General features: G+C 47.4%; 1 protein-coding gene across 5 annotated transcripts in view; it reads left to right on the top strand.

Moving 5' to 3' along the window:
* St3gal3 (ST3 beta-galactoside alpha-2,3-sialyltransferase 3) overlaps nucleotides 1-17,690 on the top strand; it is a 206,034-nt gene that overhangs the window by 86,498 nt on the left and 101,846 nt on the right. The window contains exon 1 of one of the 5 annotated variants that reach the window (XM_052177155.1): nucleotides 12,317-12,335. The exons of the other annotated variants lie outside the window; for them this stretch is intronic. The gene's annotated coding sequence lies outside the window, so the exon portion shown is untranslated. Of the gene's footprint in view, nucleotides 1-12,316; nucleotides 12,336-17,690 lie in introns of those variants that run through there. 5 annotated transcript variants of the gene reach the window in all.

The following is a 17,690-nucleotide window of genomic DNA, read 5'->3' as shown; positions in this document are numbered from 1 at the left end:
TTGCTCAGCCTGCTTTCTTATAGAACCCAGGACCACCTGCTGAGAGTCGGCACCGCCCACAGTGGGCTGGGCACACATCAATCATTAACCAAGAAAATGCCCAACAGACTCGCCTACAACCCAGTCTCATGGAGGCAGTTTTCTCCATTCAGAATCCCTTTTAACAGATGACCCTGGCTTGGGTCTCAGGTTAATATAAAACCAAGGACACAGGCTCCCAGGTTTGTACGTGGTCCACTGTGAAAGGAGAGAAAGAGTGAAGACTCCCGCTCATTTCTGTCTAACTCTCCTGTAGTGGAGGATAGATTTAAGCTGATTGAAACTCAGCTTTATCTTTAAGATTTACACAATATTAAATTGTGTGTTTGGGTAGGTCTGTGTGCATGCACGTGGATGCCACAGTGAACGGTTATTTGATCCATGGGATGTCCCAGAGCACCAGTCACCGCCCGCTCCTGCCTGGGTGCTGGGGACTGAACTGAGGTCTTCAGGGCAGTAAGCATTCTTAAGTGCTGAGTCATCTCTCCAGCCCCAGCTTTTTAAAAACAAGCATAAAAAGTAATGGGTTTTGTTATGTCGACTTCATAAAGGCGTACCACATGCCAACTCTGACCTAGGTTAGGACGAGTCTCACTGTAGCCAGCACTCTGCTTTCCTGGCTCCACCTGCTAGGCTCCTCAGGTATCCCACGTCAGTCTTGTTCTCAGGGAACCCTGGCCAGCAGTCTTCTGCTCTGCATCATTCCCAAGAGCAGGGAGAGCTAGCTGGGCAGGCTTTCCTCAGCGGCCACTGGACTGTTTTATGTGGAGAGACTTTTCATAGCACTGGGCATACCACATTGCCAAAAAAGTCCTAGTATCTTAGCAAAACAACTTTGGACTTAATCCCTATTTTATGTCCTTTCTTTAACATGAGTAATTAAACATAGGGAAGTGAGATTCCATCCTAGATAAGGACTGATCACTCCCCATGTCTCTGTCACCGAACGCAGATAATGGCTTGGACAGAATGCACTTTGCAGCTATCTGAGGACTCTGAAACATTAGTCATAGCAGACAGGTTGGGAAGAATACCAGAACTTAATGCATTATCAAATCAGCAGTATGTTTCCCCTCAGTGTCCTGCATCCCAGAAGCCCACACCCCAGTAGTGGACACCATACAAACAGCTCCAGGAAATGGTCTCTGGCTAAGGCTCTGGTGTGTATATGTATTGGGAGGGGGGCAATGGGGAGGGATGGGGGGGTTCCCTAAGACCTAGACAGAGGAGGAAATCCCACGGTTGTTTTTCCTTCTGTTTCCCTGGTGTCCAGCCCTGAGCTGTTCCACGTGGTGGCCAAGGTAGTGACAGAACCACCTCTGAGGACTCGAGAAAAGCTGACGTTTCAAGAGGGGGTGTGGGCTGCTGCTTTTTGTTTTGATCCCTGCCCTCCTGCTGGGTGTCCCGGATCCGGATACAGCAGTTCAGAGGATTCATAAAGGACAGTGGCACCTGAGGTCCTGGCTTTCTGGCCCAAGGACCCAGAGCGCACAGGGGAGAAGACAGAGAGGAAGGGGTGCTTGAGAAGTGACTCCAAACATAGGCTTTCGGGATCCCCCCGGGGCAGATGCCCTCCCAGGCATCAGCATGACTCTGGGTGGCACACAGGGAAGAAGATCTGAACAGTCTGGAAAGTGGCGCTGACAGGGAAAGCATAACCATGGAAGCTGGTCAGGACCCGCTGCCCAGGCCCAGCCTGCTCAATTGTCTCCTACAACAAAATTAGCACCCTCCATCACATTCACACAAGAGCTTGTACTTCATAACACAATATTAAAAAATATCCAGGATCTGAGCCAAAATTAATTATCTTATAAAGAACCAGAGAACCAGAGGTTCTGGAGAGATGGCTTAGCAGTTAAGAGCAATGGCTGCTCTTCCAGAGGTCCTGAGCTCAATTCCCAGTAACCACATGGTAGCTCACAACCATCTGTAATGAGATCTGATGCTCTCTTCTTGTGTCTGAAGACAGCTACAGTATACTCATATTCATAAAATAAATAAATATTTTAAAAAAAGAACCAGAGAAACCTCAGTTTACATGGGTAAAAGCAAGCGACAATTGCCAAGGCTGGGATGATGCAGACTTGGGGATATCCTGCCAAAGGCATAAAGAAGCCGATGCTCTCAAAAGTCACTCTATTGAACTGAAGCAAAAGTAGTAAATGAATAAATAAACAAACAGTAACCAAGATTTTAAGATCCACAAAATAACAAAATGGGAGTAGCAGAGGAGCCAGTGTACCTGGGGAGGAAAAGCTGTTGAAATAATCTAGTCCAGCCAGTGCGTGGTGGCGCACGCCTTTAATCCCAGAGCTTGGGAAGCAGAGGCAGGCAGATCACTAAGTTCAAGGCCAGCCTAGTCTACAGAGTGAGTGTCAGGAACAACCGGGGTTACACTGAGAAACGGTGCCTCAAAAAAAAATAAAAAAATAAAAAATAAAAACTATAAACAAAAGAAAGGAAAGGGAGGGAGGGAGGGAGAGAGAGAGGGAGGGAGGGGGGAGAGTGGGAGGGAGAGTGAGCGAGCATTTGTAAGAGCTCCCAGGGGTTGTTTGAGAACACTCAGATTTTACTGTCTGGGCATTGGAGTACCGGGTGGAGAGGAAGTCTGCTTTTTGCTTCCAGACAAACATTAGAAGGAATACTGACTAAAACCATCTCTTTTTGTTTGTTTTTCGAGACAGGGTTTCTCTGTATAGCCCTGGCAGTCATGGAACTCACTCTGTAGACCAGGCTGACCTCAAACTCAGAAATCCACCTGCCTCTGCCTCCCAAGTGCTTGGGATCAAAGGTGTGCACCACCACTGCCCAGGTGACTAAAACCTTCTAACCCTGACGACCAAAATACATTTTAGCCTGAGAATAGAAGGTTGGTTTGTTGTTCAAAATCAGTCCAGGTACTCTCCCATATTAATTATCTATAACATAAAGCTTCGAGATCAGGCTGAGGGTGTGCCTCTGTTCATAAAGTACTTGATTAGGATTCCAGAGGCCCTGGACTGCATAAACCAGGCATGGTGCTGCATACTGTTATCCCAACACTTGACAGACAGAGAAATAAGTTCAGGGCCATCCTTGGCTACATAGCAAGTTTGAGGGAAATCTAGGATACATGAGATACTATCTCAAAAAATATTTTTGTGGGCCTGGAGAGATGATTCGGCAGTTAAGAACACTGACTGCTGCTCTTCCAGAGATTCTGAGTTCAGTTCCCAGCAACCACATGGTGGCTCACAGCCATCTGTAATGAGCTCTGATGCCCTCTTCTGGTATGTCTGAAAAGAGCGACAGGGTACTCATATACATAAAATAAATAAATCTTTCAGAAAAGTATTTTTGTAATTAAATAAACCAAGTGCAGACCCCATCAGCTGCTGAAGAAAGAGTGTTTGACAAATTGAACCTCTGTGCAGGGACAGGTCAACACTCAAAGGAACATCTGTAGGGAGTGTGCACATGATCAAAACATGTATGGAACATGTTTTCTCAGAGAACTAATTAAAATATTTAAAAAGAAGTAGAAGAAGAAGAAAGAAGGGACACCTTTAGCCTGATGCAGGGCACCTGCAAGGCCTATAGCCCGTGAGCCTGAAATCAGGTTTACCCCTAAAAGTCCCAGAAAGCGGAGAAGGAATAAAAGCTCCTTAGGGGTTATGGAAAGAGTAACCTGTTGTCTCCGTGATCGCACAGAGGATTCCAGAGAATCTGTGAGCTGTCCCCGCAGGCTCCTAGGGCTTTAAGCAGGTTCAGCATGGTGCAGGCCCCAAGGTCAAAACACAAAGGATAACTGTGGCACTAAATACAGGCAATCAACGAAGACCTTAAAAAGGTCCTGTGAACACCCCCAAATCAGAGTATTTATAAATAAAAGTGAATCACTCACAGGACCAGCTGCAAAGACTTCTCACACTCAAAACCATGAGCCAGAGCCCCCTCATTGTCCTCCCTGTAGGAAACACCCTTCCCCACCGCACCCCACCCCTGCTCTTTCTGCCCTTGTTCTGCTGTCCACGGTCCTGGCCCCTCTGCCCGGGACCGGAACCTTTGTTCGGTACTGGGCTGTCTGCTTCTTTGTTGCCTCCCAGAAGCCTCCTCGTGTGCCTGGTGCCTGTGGTTCCCAGGGTGTGCTCTCCAGGCCCTCAGCTGCGTGTGCTGACCACCATCCTAACTGACTTACAAAGTCCTACTTACCTCCATGATTTCATGTCTGTCCCTCGACACCCACTTTATAGCACTCTTGCTCCTCCTTGGAGATGCCAGGTATCCTCCTGCCTCAGGGCCTTTGCACTTCCCAGGATTCTCTTGCCACCTCCATGGTCAGACTGTCTTTATTGTCCAGTTTTGCCCTACAGGAAGGTCACTTTATCTGGGGTAGTATCTGCAGACACCTGTTCTTTCTCTAGAAAACCTTGCCTCCATTCATCCTGAATACTCGCCCATCACTGGCTGTCCCCATCTGCAGTCTGTCAGTCTCTGCCCTATGCTGTGGGCAACACTGGACCAAAGGCCGTGTACGTTTTGGTAGAACAGCACATAATGAGTTCCTGGTAAATATTTTTTTAAAGCAGGTTCATGTGTGTAAGCATGAGTGCAGGCACACATTAACACACACACATACACACACACACACACACACACACACGAGAGAGAGAGAGAGAGAGAGAGAGAGAGAGAGAGAGAGACAGAGACAGAGACAGAGACAGAGACAGAAACAGACAGGCAGGCAGACAGACAGACAGACAGACAGAGGTCACACCATGTCCCGTTATTAACTATGAATTAAAACAAAATCACCCCGGGATGCAGATGTTCTTGCGGCTTCCGGGGCTGCCCTTTAAACTGTCTGGCCATTTGTCTTGATTGGCTTAATCTGCCATAATAGAATTGATCTGGTGGCTTGAGAAAAAGAATTTAGAAGCCAGTAAGATGGCCTAGCAAAGAAAGGCACTTGTCACCCCGCCTGATGACCCGAGTTTGATCCCCAGTACCCGCACTGTAGAGAGGCCACTCTCCAGAAGTTACTCACTGACACAGCATGAGTACTGTGGCAAATGCGTGCTCCCCCACAACACACAAACACGAATAAAGAATTATTTTCAATTAAATAAAAGATTAGTTAAAGTATTAGAAGGAAAAGTTCCCAGTTCATAAATAAAGACACTTCCATGCAGGAGAATAACACGGTTGATTTAGACCTGGGCATAGTGCCACACCCTTTAATTCCAGTGTTCAGGAGGGTGGAGGTGAGTGAGTATCTGCGAGTTCAGGGCCAGCCTGGTACTAAGGGCAAGTTTCGGGGCAGCCAGTGCTACATAGTAGAGAAAGTCCCACTTCCAGGAAAAAAGAAAAGATAACAGAGCTTGGTATAGTAGCACATAACTTAATCCCAGTGCTTGGGAAGTGGCAGGCCAGTCTGAGCTACATGGGACCCTACCTTTAAAAAGAAAAAAAGCTGTTTTTAAATTGACATGGACTATATCCAGGGTGTTACAGTATAACCAGTCAAGGCAGTGTCTGAGTAGAATTAGATATTCACGTGCTCACATACACATCAAGGGGAAGAGATTTCAAAGAACACAGCCACTGAAATGTAGCAATTAGCTTTAAGGAATGAAGGGAAACATCAAATAATTCCTGCCTCATTGTTTATGCGATTTTTCTAAAATTTGGACTTTTAAGACTTTTTTTAAATAGATTTATTTATTATATGTAAGTACACTGTAGCTGTCTTCAGACACTCTAGAAGAGGGTGTCAGATCTCATTATGGATGGTTATAAGCTACTATGTGGTTGCTGGGATTTGAACTCAGGACCTTCAGAAGAGCAGTCAATGTTCTTAATTACTGAGTCATTTCTCCAGCCCCAAGAATTATCTTTCTTTTTTTGTTTGTTTGTTTTTTGATTTTGGTTGAGACAGGGTTTCTCTGAATAGCCCTGGCTGTCCTAGAACTCACTCTGTAGACCAGGCTGGCCTTGAACTCAAATCTGCCTACCTCTGCCTCTGTCTCCCAAGTCCTGGGATTAAAGGCATGCGCCACCACTGTCTGGCAAATTTGGACTTTTAAAGTTAAAATTTTTATTTTCTCATTAGTATGGGAGAGAGAGAGAGAGAGAGAGAGAGAGAGAGAGAGAGAGAGAGAGAGAGAGAGAGAGAGAGAGAGAGAGAGAGAGAGAGAATGTATCACACAGGGCAAGTGTGTGGAAGTCAGAAGCCAACTTTCAGAAGCTAGCTCTCTCACCATGGGGTCAGAGGATTGAACTCCGGTCATCAGGCCTGCTTGGCAAGCCCTTTACCTTCTGAGCCATATCCCAGACCTGATTTGGTTTTAATATTGAATGTGGATTATTTTTATGACCAAAAATATTATTTTCTGGAGAGGGGTTTATTTTGTTGAACACCTTCATCTTTATGACAAAAGTATCTTAGGCTGTGAGAGTTATAAAGCAGACATTTATTCTGGAAGTTCTGAAGGCCAGAGAGTCCAAGAGCACGGAACCAGCACATGCAGGAGCTGATGAACCCCAGCACCAAAGATGCTCCCCGCTCACTGCCGCCCCAGTGACTTCACATAGCAGAAGGCGCAGACAGGGTCCCTGCAGCCTGTTCTCCAAGGGCATCCTGCTGGAGAGGGTAGAGGCCTCATGACCTAATCACTTCCTATCAGCCCTGACTCTTCATGTCACCATATTGGGGATTGGCTTCTTTTATATGAATATTGGGGACACTAAGTACAAACTCCAGGTAGATCATCCCCTGGGCCAGCTGCCCTCCCACTGTGCTGTCACTCCTAATCTTGTAGCTGTATGTCGGTGGCCTTGCAGGGGCACAGGCTCACTTGATGTCATAAACAGGATTGATTTTAGCTTGGTTTTCCCAGAACAGAGGGGATGTGGGAGCCATGAGATCTTCCCTGCACTGGGAGTGGCTTCTGTCTATGTTGTGAGAGGTCCCACACCCCATTGGCCCCTCCTGACAGTACCACACTAGAGCCTAGCCCTGCTGTGGACGAGTCAGCCAGCCACAGGGGACTCTGGCCCGTCAAAAGCCCCTTGCTTCCCCCATACCAGCATATACATATCTAGCTGGGACTGGATTTTAGCCTATGAATGTCTTAAGTTACTTTCCTGGGTCAGTTAATTTAGTCCAGGTCAGTGGGATGCTCTGTGTTTGTTTTATAAAACCACTTTCCTATTTTAGTTTGTCATTGATAAATTGATCCCATGTTGTGGTTTATTTCCCCGGCTGGAGGTGATGTGGGAGTCCTTTGCACTTTGGCCAGCCGTTCTCAGCAATCCCATTGACTCCCATGATTCATATATGGTATGGCTGGGTCGCCCTTGGGACAGGGATGGAGAGAACAGGACGCAGTTGCTTTCTTGCAGCTGTCGTAACATGAGGGTCTGTTCTCCTTTCCCTGAGTCCTGGTGTACTGGGGAAGGGACAAGCAGCCTCGGTTGGGCCCGAGCTAGCTCAGCAGCTTCTCTGGAGTTCACTTGGTGGTCAGGACCTCAGGTACACCCCCACCCCCACCTCCTCATCCAGCCTTGTCTGGAAAAGAGGAACCTGGGTGTGAGGACTGAGCTGACGGTGTCAGGGACAATTGAGGCGTGGTCAGTGAACAGAAGCCCCCTCGCTCTGCTCTCCCCTCTGCCCGTTTGCCTGCTGTTTGGACCTGTTGTCCTCATCCTCCACGTAAGCCCTCACAGAGTGTTTATGTTTAATGTGGCTTTTATGGGAGGCTGTACAGTGTTGCTCCTTTGGAAATGAAAGGTCTGTTTTGAGTAAGATAGTTCTTCAGTGCATTTACTGTAGTGCCCTTTGCACTGGGGAATTCATCATCCCATCTGAGAGATGGGAGCCAGTGACCACGGGAAGGAAGATGGACGGGGCTGCTTCTTGTGTGTAGAGTTCGCTTGCCTGGTGAACCATTTTGCCTATATATGTTTGTCATTTAAAATGTGAAGATAGCCCTACCTGTATGGCACATGCCTTTAATCCCAGTACCCAGGAGGTTGATGCAGGTAGATCTCTCTGTGACTTCAAGTTCAGCTTGGTCTACATGGCCAGGTCCAGGCCAGCCAGGACTACACAGTGAGATCTTGTCTAAAAAAATTTTTTTTTAGTACGAAGAATTGTGATTATCTGGCAGAACCAATGGCTTTATATTCCCATAAAATAAAATACTGAATATTATGTCCCTCATCAATGTTCCTGTAAACTGCTCTAGATGGGAGATATGGTTGTTATCAGTGGGCCACTTACTCAATACGAAGTTCTGTCAGCAGGGTGGTGGCTCTGCAGAATGAGAAAAGGAAGGGCTAACACTGACTGACGGGGCTCGCCAGGCTGTGTATTAGTTCCTCTTCTGGTGCTGACCATGACCCAGGCAGCTTTCAGAAGGAACATTAAATCGGCCTTACAGTTCCAGAGGGTTAGAGTCCATGCCGGCAGCGTGGAGGCGTGGCAGCTGGAGCAGAAGCTGAGGACTCACATCTGGAACCACTGTCAGGAGACAGAGATGCATCTTGAAATGGTGCAAGTCTTAGACCTCTCTCTGCCACTTCCAGTGAGTGACACACCCCCAAACAACTCCAACAGGTGGGGACTAAGTGTCCCAGTGCCCGGGACTGTGGGGACATTCTCATTCAGACCACGGTCAGATCAGTGCTCTTGTCTGGGAGTCCATCCGAAGAGGCTGCCTCGGCTGAGCACGGCGCTTTGTCACCACCCCCACTTTCAGGAACCTCCATGCGGGTTTCCTGGTTCCTAGAATGGGATCTTACAGCATCACAGAGCTGTTTCCACCTCAGAACGTTGGTCAAGGGAGAGCATCCACATTCCACTCCGAGGGGTGGGGAGCTGGGGTATAGAACGGGACATTGAGAAGACTATGATTATTGTTATTACAAAATTAAAGCTGTGCATTAGCTTAGGTGTAAAAGCTAATTACATGTGGGGAAGAGGCTGGAGACATGGTTTGGTGATTGAGAACACATATTCTTCCTGCAGGAAACAAGAGTTTAGTCGCCAGCGCCCACATCAGGTAGCTCACAGCTGCTGTAGCTCCAGCTCTGGGGGATCTGACCTCCTCACACGTAGACGTACACTGTCACATAAATAAGTAGCAATAAGTAAGCGTATACTTACTAATAATAATAGTAAATAAGTAGGTGGGTTGTTGCTCTTTCTTGTAAAGGCAGGTTAGACAGGCTGAGCACACAGCAGGAGAGCAGGCCAGGCCTGGGTGAGCTTGAGGTGTATTATTACTCAGCTCTGAGGTCCAGCCAAAGTAAGAGATGTTTTCTTTAAGATGTATCACCATTGTTGACCTTGCACTGTTTTTTTTTTGAGACAAAGCAACAGCGCTCACCTGCACTGTCACCTGCAGTCACCTGCACTGTCATGCTGGCTTATTCCTTATGGACACACACAACTGAAATGTGCTTCCTTTTGTCGGGGGTTGTATGTTGTGTTTTGTTTTGAGACAGTCTTATCGTTGGCCTGGAACTTCTGTGTCCATCGGGCCGGCTCTACCTCACTGAGGTCCGCTTGCCTCGAGAAACAAGAGTGAGGCATACATGGTCACAGCCAGAGAAATTGGACATTTTTTAAAAGGCAGAACCAATTTTTTAAAAAGAATTATTTATTCATTTTAAGTATATGAGTACACTGTCTTCAGACACACCGGAGGAGAGTATCAGACCCCATTGCAGATGGTTGTGAACCACCATGTGGTTGCTGGAACTCAGGACCTCTGGAAGGACAGTCTGTGCCCTTAACTGCTGAGCCATCTCTCCAGCCCCTAGAACCCGTTCTTGATGAAGCAGTTTATTTGTTTGTTTGCAGTGTTGCAGATGAAAGCCAGGGCCTCCAGCATGTTAGGAAAGTCCTCCACCTAGCTACTCCCTGCCGAGCAGTTCCGGCTTCTGTTAGATTTCCCCCTGGAGTGCAATCTCTTTAGTATTCCGTATGATGAGATGGGAGTGTACTAAGGACAGAGGCTGTCTTGATGAAAAGGCCCTTGTGTGATTGTCACCAGCCAGACTGTCCCTCTCTCAGCAACACTGCTTTCACTTGAACATTGGACAGACGTCAGGCTTTTGAAAGCTCAGAGACAGGCAGATGTCTCAGAAATGAGGGCAAGCACGTGCATCACACCGCCGCCAGTGCTGCCACTGGATGCGTGCATCCTCAGGAGCACGAATACTTTTACTTTCACTGGTCGTCCTCCCAGAACCCAACTTTAAATTACACTAGCACTGGGGGCTGACCCCAGTTTGGACCTCCTCCTCCATCATTTTCAGAAATGGCCGCTGCGTGCTTGGAAGGATGTTCTCGCTGGCTGGTGTGGGGCTCTCTGCCCTTTGGTTGGTTCACAGTTAGTAATCATTCTGTTCAGATCGTCTGAGTTCCTACTGGTTCATGTCTGGTTTTTCAGTGGGTGGCTCATGTGTTTCCCTGTATAACGGCAGCAGACCTACTGTGTATGACATGTGGTTCTGTAAATTCTGATCCATAAAGGGAGGCATTCCTTAGTTGATGCTTACACACAGTTAGCTCTTGGCCTGCGTTTTATGTCCAGTTTCTGAACCTTTCAGGAGTTTTACAAATTCTCTAGGGTCTCCCCCCAATACTTTATGACTCTTACTATGACCCAAAAGACATATTTAATCCCTCTGTAGGATCCCTGAAAGAGTTAACAGTTTACTTCAAAGGCTTCCGGCATCTGAAAAAGCGCTTTGCAGCTCTGACCTGGAGCAGGTGCTGGAGGAGGGCGGAGGGCAGGGCTGTGTTCGCCCCGGCCACCTCCCGCCTGGAACAGGCACAGGACACATGAACTCTTTTGTTGGTAGATTGTGTTACCCTGCATTTTCTGGCCTGGCTGAGGCAGGAGGCCTAAGCCATCAAGAGACTAAACGTTTTTCCTGTGTGTGCAGCTGCCGGCTTGCTGCTGTGGTGTCAGGGAGGACGGCAGCTGTCTGTGGCTGGCAGTGGTTCTGAGCCCGGTAGACTCAGGAGTCCCGGGATCTCCTGACTGCAGGCAGCTATGTGCTCAGGGTGGTGAGACCTGGGTCTTCCTGTGGGCTACCCCACAGGCAAATTGTCCCCAGAGCATTGGTATGTTTGAAGCAGTATTTCCTCTGAGGGCAGCATGGGCACATGGTCCCAAGATCTCGTTTGTAAAAAGTGTGAAGCTTGGGGCGCTCCGGGTCTCTTTGTGGAGGAGGCTGAAGTTCAGGCCTTCAGAAAGGATGTGCTGACAAGTCAGGGGTTCTCAGAGGGAGCCCCAAAGCAAAAATCAGAAAATGGCAACACACGGGAAAGTGAACAGAGAAGTAGACAGTTATGTCCAAGCAGAGTCCTGGGAAACCCTCAGTAGGTGGGGGTCTGCAGTGTCACCAGCTGGGTGGGCTGAGAGTCAGGAGTGGGCAGAGCAAGGCAATTGCTGTTGTGAAAGGTGCCTGACCCAGAGAGGCTGTGGACCATTCCTGCCACTGCTGCCACTCCTAGTGCTGGCCCCTCCCCATAAGGAGGGAAGGACAGAGGAGCCAGGTCCTCTGCTAGTCCTGGGGCTCCCCTGCTCAGACCACTCTTCAACATATTTATGGACCCTCAGCTTTGTACCAGACCCTGTGTTAGGTACTAGAGGTACTGGGTGAGCTCTGCCCTGTGTGTGTGTGTGTGTGTTTGTGTGTGTGTGTGTCCATCTGTCCGTCCATCCTCCCATTCATGGAAGTTGGTGATGTGTATGTATGAGCAGCAGCAACTCCTTTGGGCTGATCTTTAAGAAGGGAACTTAGCAGCCCAGCCTGACTACCCATAAACTGTTAACTGAGTGAAATAGGGGGAAAGCAGAGTTCGGGGGCTTCTCTTGGGTGAAGACTGGAGCCACTCAGAGGGGTGAGGACCAGATACTGGGTGTGTGCGAAGGTGACAAAGACAAGATGTACGAGGCTTCTTCAGCTGTCATCCTTAATGACTGGCTGGCATTGTAAGTAGGACTGGCTGGGTGACAGCCATGGTCCTCGTGAGAGATTGCTTTAGGTGAAGTAGACAGTTGTGCACATAAGTTGAGTGCACAAAGAAAAAGAAAAGAAAGGAAAAATGACAGAAAAAAACTCCACAGTTTGTAGAAAGAAAAAACTTTCTTTGCAGACTTGGAAGCAAGGATGCTGGACTCTGAGAGAAGAAAAACCAGTGAGCTTAGGCCTTGCCTCATCCCGGCTTCGCAGCTGGACAGGTCCAGGTCTCAGGGACGGTGACGGGAAGGAGAGCCACGGCCCTTCCTAAGGTGAGGAAGCAAGGCGGATTGCCCAAGAGGAGAGGCCTGTGCAGGGAACTTGAGGTGCGCAGCTAGTCCCCCGGACGCTCAGCAGATATGTGGATGTGGACATCACAGGGACCAGGAAAGAACCTGGAACATGGTGTGCAGGACAGTAGTACATAGAGGCTGCTCAGGGTTGGGAATAGTGGGGGAAGTTCATAAAACAGTGTTCGATAGCACCCTCTGAAGGACAGTGCCTTCCCAATGGGGCAGGCAGCATTAGTAACCGTACAAAATTAGCCCGACTAAAGGCCACTCTTACCCCCAATTCTAACATACAGAACTTACAGGCAAGCGACGTTGAAATGATTGAGCTCTTCCTAAGAATTCAACTCTACCTCAAAACAATTAAGGACTCCCCATGTACCATGTTTTAACAAAGTAAAAATTCACATGGCTAGCCACCAACCAGATGCTGTCAGGTAATTCAGAGAAGCATGAAAATGAAATCCTACAGGAACAGTGTATGTGTGTGTGTGTGTGTGTGTGTGTGTAAGATCAGTAAAGGCAGGCCCGGAGATGATGTGAGTGTTAGCTTAGTAGACAAGGACGTTATAACATATTCCATATGTTCAAGAATGCAGAGAAAGCTTGGGAATATTAAGGAAATGCATGGGAAATATAAAAGGAACTGGTTATAAAAAGAATGATGTCCGAGATGAGAAAATATACTGGCTGGCTCACTGACCAGTGTGATGCAGTAGGAAAAAAAGAGAGGTTGGGGGTGGGGGGAGTGAACCGGGAGACGTATCAATAGAAACTATTCAAAATGAAATGGAGTGAAAAATTACTAGGAAAACAATGGGCAGAGCATTACTGAAGCGTGGGACTTCTGGCAGCCTCATTGGTAACTGAAAAAGTGTGGGGGGGGGGGGGAGGAGAAAAATATTTGAAGAAGTAACTTCCCTCTCCTCCTCCTCCTTCTCCTCCTCCTCCTCCTCCTCCTCCTCCTCTTCCTCTTCCTTCTCCTCCTCCTCCCTCTTCCAAAGTTGATTAAAATGCACAGATCCAAGACCCTCCACAAACTCCAAACCAAGGAAAGCTGTGACAACCCAGTGTGGTGCATCCCTCTCATCCTCCAGGCGGGTGGCCCAGAGAGCAGAAGCAGGGCCCCTGGAGAGCCTCAGGCAAAGCAAGGCCTCCCTGGGCTGAGGGGCCTCAGGTCAGGCAGGAGGTGGAGGAGGAAGGCCAGGAGGTAGAGCTGCAAGCCCAGAAGAGCTGTGAGCGATCCCTGTAGGAGGTTGTCGGGAAGATGAATGAGGAGAGAGAACAGTGCCTGTGGCCCACTGGTCCTCAGAGACTCAGCTCCTGGGATTGCCAGAGATTGTTCTACTGTTCCAAGAGGCTGTTGCTCAGGGCTGCACGCTCCTTTTGGTAACCTGCCTCCTCACCATGTGTCACGGGAACTTGACACTTCCACCAACTCCTACTCCTTGATGTTTGGGAATTGGACAGGTGAAGGGTTGCTGCAGGCCTCCCCCACACCCACCCCTTAGCAGGGGTTTCCAAATCAGGAACAGAGGGGATGAATTGCAGTCCCTTTTCCATGTGTGTTAGTCAGGGTTCCCTAGAGTCACAGAACGTATGGGTAGTCTATATAGTAAGGGAATTTGTTGATGACTTACAGTCTGTAGTTCAACTCCCCAACAATGGTCAGCAGCAGCTGTGGATGGAAGTCCAAGGGTCTAGCAGTTGCTCAGTCCCACAAGGCAAGCAGGCAAAGAAGAGATAGAGAGTAAATCTTCCTTCTTCCAATGTCTGTATGTAGGTCTCCAGAAGAAGGTCTGATCCAGATTAAAGGTATGTGCCACCACCTCTAGAACTGGGACTTGCTTTGTCCCAGAAGATGACCTGAAACTCAAGGATCTCCTTGTCTTAATCTTCTGGAATTCATAGCCACTATGCTTCAAGATCTCCATGCTAAGATCCAGGTTAGAAACTTGTATCTCCAGCCTCCAGATTAGGATCATAGGTGAGCCTTCCAATTCTGGATTGTAGTTCATTCCAGATATAGTCAAGTTGGCAACTAGGAATAGCCACTACACCATGGTAATGCTAAATAAACTGCCTACCAGTTGCAGGCGGCCATGTTGGAAAGTTGTGATGAAAACCCTGTGGGAAGAGAACGGTAGCCCAGGGGAGGCGCAGTGGCCTGCCGTGCTTCTGCCAGTACCAGAGGCCTCTGCAGCGGGCCTCCCCACAGCCTGGGTATGTGAACCTGAAGCTATCCTGTTGGGTTGTGGGTGCAAGTCTAGCTTGCCTAGCACAGTGAAGCTCTGGGCCCTTTCTCCTCACTACCACAGGAAACCAAAACAACAACCAAATGACTGATCATGTAAATCACTATTTTCCTCTGCCAGTGCAGCTGAAAATGGAGGACACATCACATGATAACCATAGAAATATTCTTTATTTGGATTCCTTCTGTCCCCTTAATATACAAATCTAGCGATGTCCTTGATATTTCTGAAGTAACAAAAGCCCACGGTCACTTTGACTGGCAAGTCCAGAATTAGAGCATCTAGCTAGTCTTATGTAACTTTGAATTCATCCGGTGCTGGAGTTCTGAAGCCAGGTGTGGTGTGTATGCCTTTAATCCCAGCATTCTGGACGTAGAAGCAGATCTCTGATATTGAAGCTCGCCTGCTCTAGAGTTGCAGTTACATCTCCTGACTTCCTTGGGCCTTGACCTGTAAGAGGCCTGGCTCAGGGTAGAGAAGAGGAGGCCTGCTCTCTGTCTTTTCTCCCTGCCCCTTCCCAATCACTGCCTGCTCTTTGTGGCTACCCTTGGATAGCTCTAGAACAGCAGTTCTCAACCTGTGGGTCGCAATGCCTTTGGGGGAGTTCAAAGGATCCTTTCACCTAAGCCCATCAGAAAGCTCAGATATTTACATTACAGTTCACAACAGTCGTGACATTATAGTTTTAAAGCAGCAATGGAATAATTTTCCGGTTGTAAGGCACCACAGCATGAGGAGCTGTATTAAAGGGTCACTGCATTAGGAAGGTTGAGAACCACTGCTCTAGAGGAGGAAGAGTTACGTCTGTGGTGTGGTGTACTCTCTGGGTCCTGCTGATGTTTGAAGCTCACTCTCGGGGTGCTCCTGTAGGCATTCAGCAGACTCCTGCTTGTTTGGGGTCCAGTGCCTCAGTCTTTTCATTCCTCCCCACAGCTCCTGGGAATCTGGATGTCCACTCTTGTGTTTGGCCACTGAGGACCTGCAAACCCTCTAAGCAGATATTTTGGGGAAGCAGCTAAACAAGTACCCCCTAGCTCATTCATTCATCTCTGAGAGTGCAGGTTAGCCTCTTTGTAGCTCTCCTGCGGGATAGCCCATCTCTCAATGACCCTAGACTTCCCAGATAGGAAGCCCCTCTACGGGCAGCCACTGTTTCTCTATTCTAGAGGGGCATTCGTTAAGTGTTCCTTGCCAGCCTGGAGTGAGATACAAGGCAACACACCCAGCCCTTCCAGAGACGTGGGGTTCATAACAGTTCTCCTTAAAGGAATTTTTCTTTCTTTTTTTAAAATTAATGTATTTGCCTTTATTTTATGTGCGCTGGTGTTTTGCCTGCATGTGTCTCTCTGTGAGAGTGTCAGATTATGGAGTTACAGACAGTTGTGAGCTGCCGTGTCAGTGCCGGGATTTGAACTCCAGTCTTCTGGAAGAGCTGTCAATGCAGTTAGTAACTGAGCCGTCTCTCCAGCCCCTCAAAAGATTTTTTTCAAACTGTCTTTTCATCTCTGACAACTGGTTTTTCTGTGTTTAATATGAAAAAGGTTGTCAGTACTCTCTCTATATTTATGAAATTAATTAATAATAACTAGGGGCTGGGAAGATGGCTGGTGGTGAAGAGAGTTTGCTGTTCTTGGAGACACCCCAGTTTGGTTCTCAGCACCCACATTGGGTGGTTCAAAACCATTGTAACTCCAGCTCCAGAGGATCTGATGCCCTCTTCCGACCGCCTCAGCCACCTGCCACATGTGCTCATGTGGACACAAAGACGCACAGACAGAGACACAGAGACACACGTGTAAATTTAAGAAAAAGAAGTTTGTTACTTTAAAAACTTGACTGAAATTACTTTTCTTTTTTCTTTTCTTTTTTCTTTTCTTTCTTTCTTTTCTTTCTTTTTTCTTTCTTTTCTTTCTTTCTTCCTTCCTTCCTTCCTTTTTTCTTTCTTTCTTTCTTTCTTTCTTCTTTCTTTCTTTCTTTCTTTCTTTCTTTCTTTCTTTCTTTCTTTCTTTCTTTCTTTCTTTCTTTCTTTCTTTCTTTCTTTCTTTTCTAGACAGGGTTTCTCTGTACAGCCCTGGCTGTTCTGGAACTCACTCTGTAGAAATTTTCTTTTCACTTTAATTTCTTTCTGCTTATGGTGGTTGCAACCAAGTGATCTTGGTAAGAACAGCCAATGAATATCTATCAAGTAAGGCTACATCAGCTGCCAGTGGTAAATACCTACTCATCAGCTGTCGGTCTAAGGTGGTTTGCCTGCAGTTATCCTGTTGGAAGAATCCTGCCCATCTTTATAGAGTGATGAATTTTTTACCTTAAAAAAAAAAACCCTGCATTCTCAACTTTTAAATAATGCTCAGAGGACATACATGATAACTCAACAGGGCTCAATTCCTAAGGACTTTGAGAATGTTGTGAAATTTGTATCTTTGAGGATAGACTAGAAAGATCTTAGAGGGACATTCTTCAGAAGTTCCGCTCTGGCTAGCAAGGTGCTTTCCCAGAATGTGCAAACCTTGAGTTTTATTCCTAGCTCCATGGTGGTCTAGAAATGTAGTATTTTGCCGGGCATTGGTGTTCACGCCTTTAATCCCAGCACTTGGGAGGCAGAGGCAGGTGGATTTCTGCGTTCAAGGCCAGCCTGGTCTACGGAGTGAGTTCCAGGACAGTCAGGGCTACATAGAGAAACTGTCTTGAAAAAATGCAGTATTTGTATTTGTTTATTATAGAACTCTCTCTCTCTCTCTCTTTCTCTGTGTGTGTGTGTGAGAGAGAGAGAGAGAGAGAGAGAGAAGACAAAGCTCAAAATGACATTGGAGAATAACTAATCATTGTAATTATGGTTACTATATAGTATATGTGGTGTATGTGGTATGTGTAAGGGGTAAGATGGTTAATTTTGACTGTCGCCTTGATGGGATTTAAAATCACAATGCTAGTCAATCTTCAGGCATGTCTGAGAGGCAGTTGCTAAATTAGTTAATTGGGTAGGAGGACACACCTTAAATTTGGGTGACCCTGCTCCGTGGGCTGGAGTCCCGGACTGAGTGAGGATGGACAGACACCTGAGTGGGAACCCCTGTCGCTC

The sequence above is a fragment of the Apodemus sylvaticus genome, chromosome 3, assembly GCF_947179515.1.
Source record: "Apodemus sylvaticus chromosome 3, mApoSyl1.1, whole genome shotgun sequence".
In the NCBI taxonomy this organism is placed as follows: Eukaryota; Metazoa; Chordata; class Mammalia; order Rodentia; family Muridae; genus Apodemus; species Apodemus sylvaticus.
Note: the sequence above shows the minus strand (reverse complement) of the source record. Positions and strands in the feature narration are given on the sequence as shown.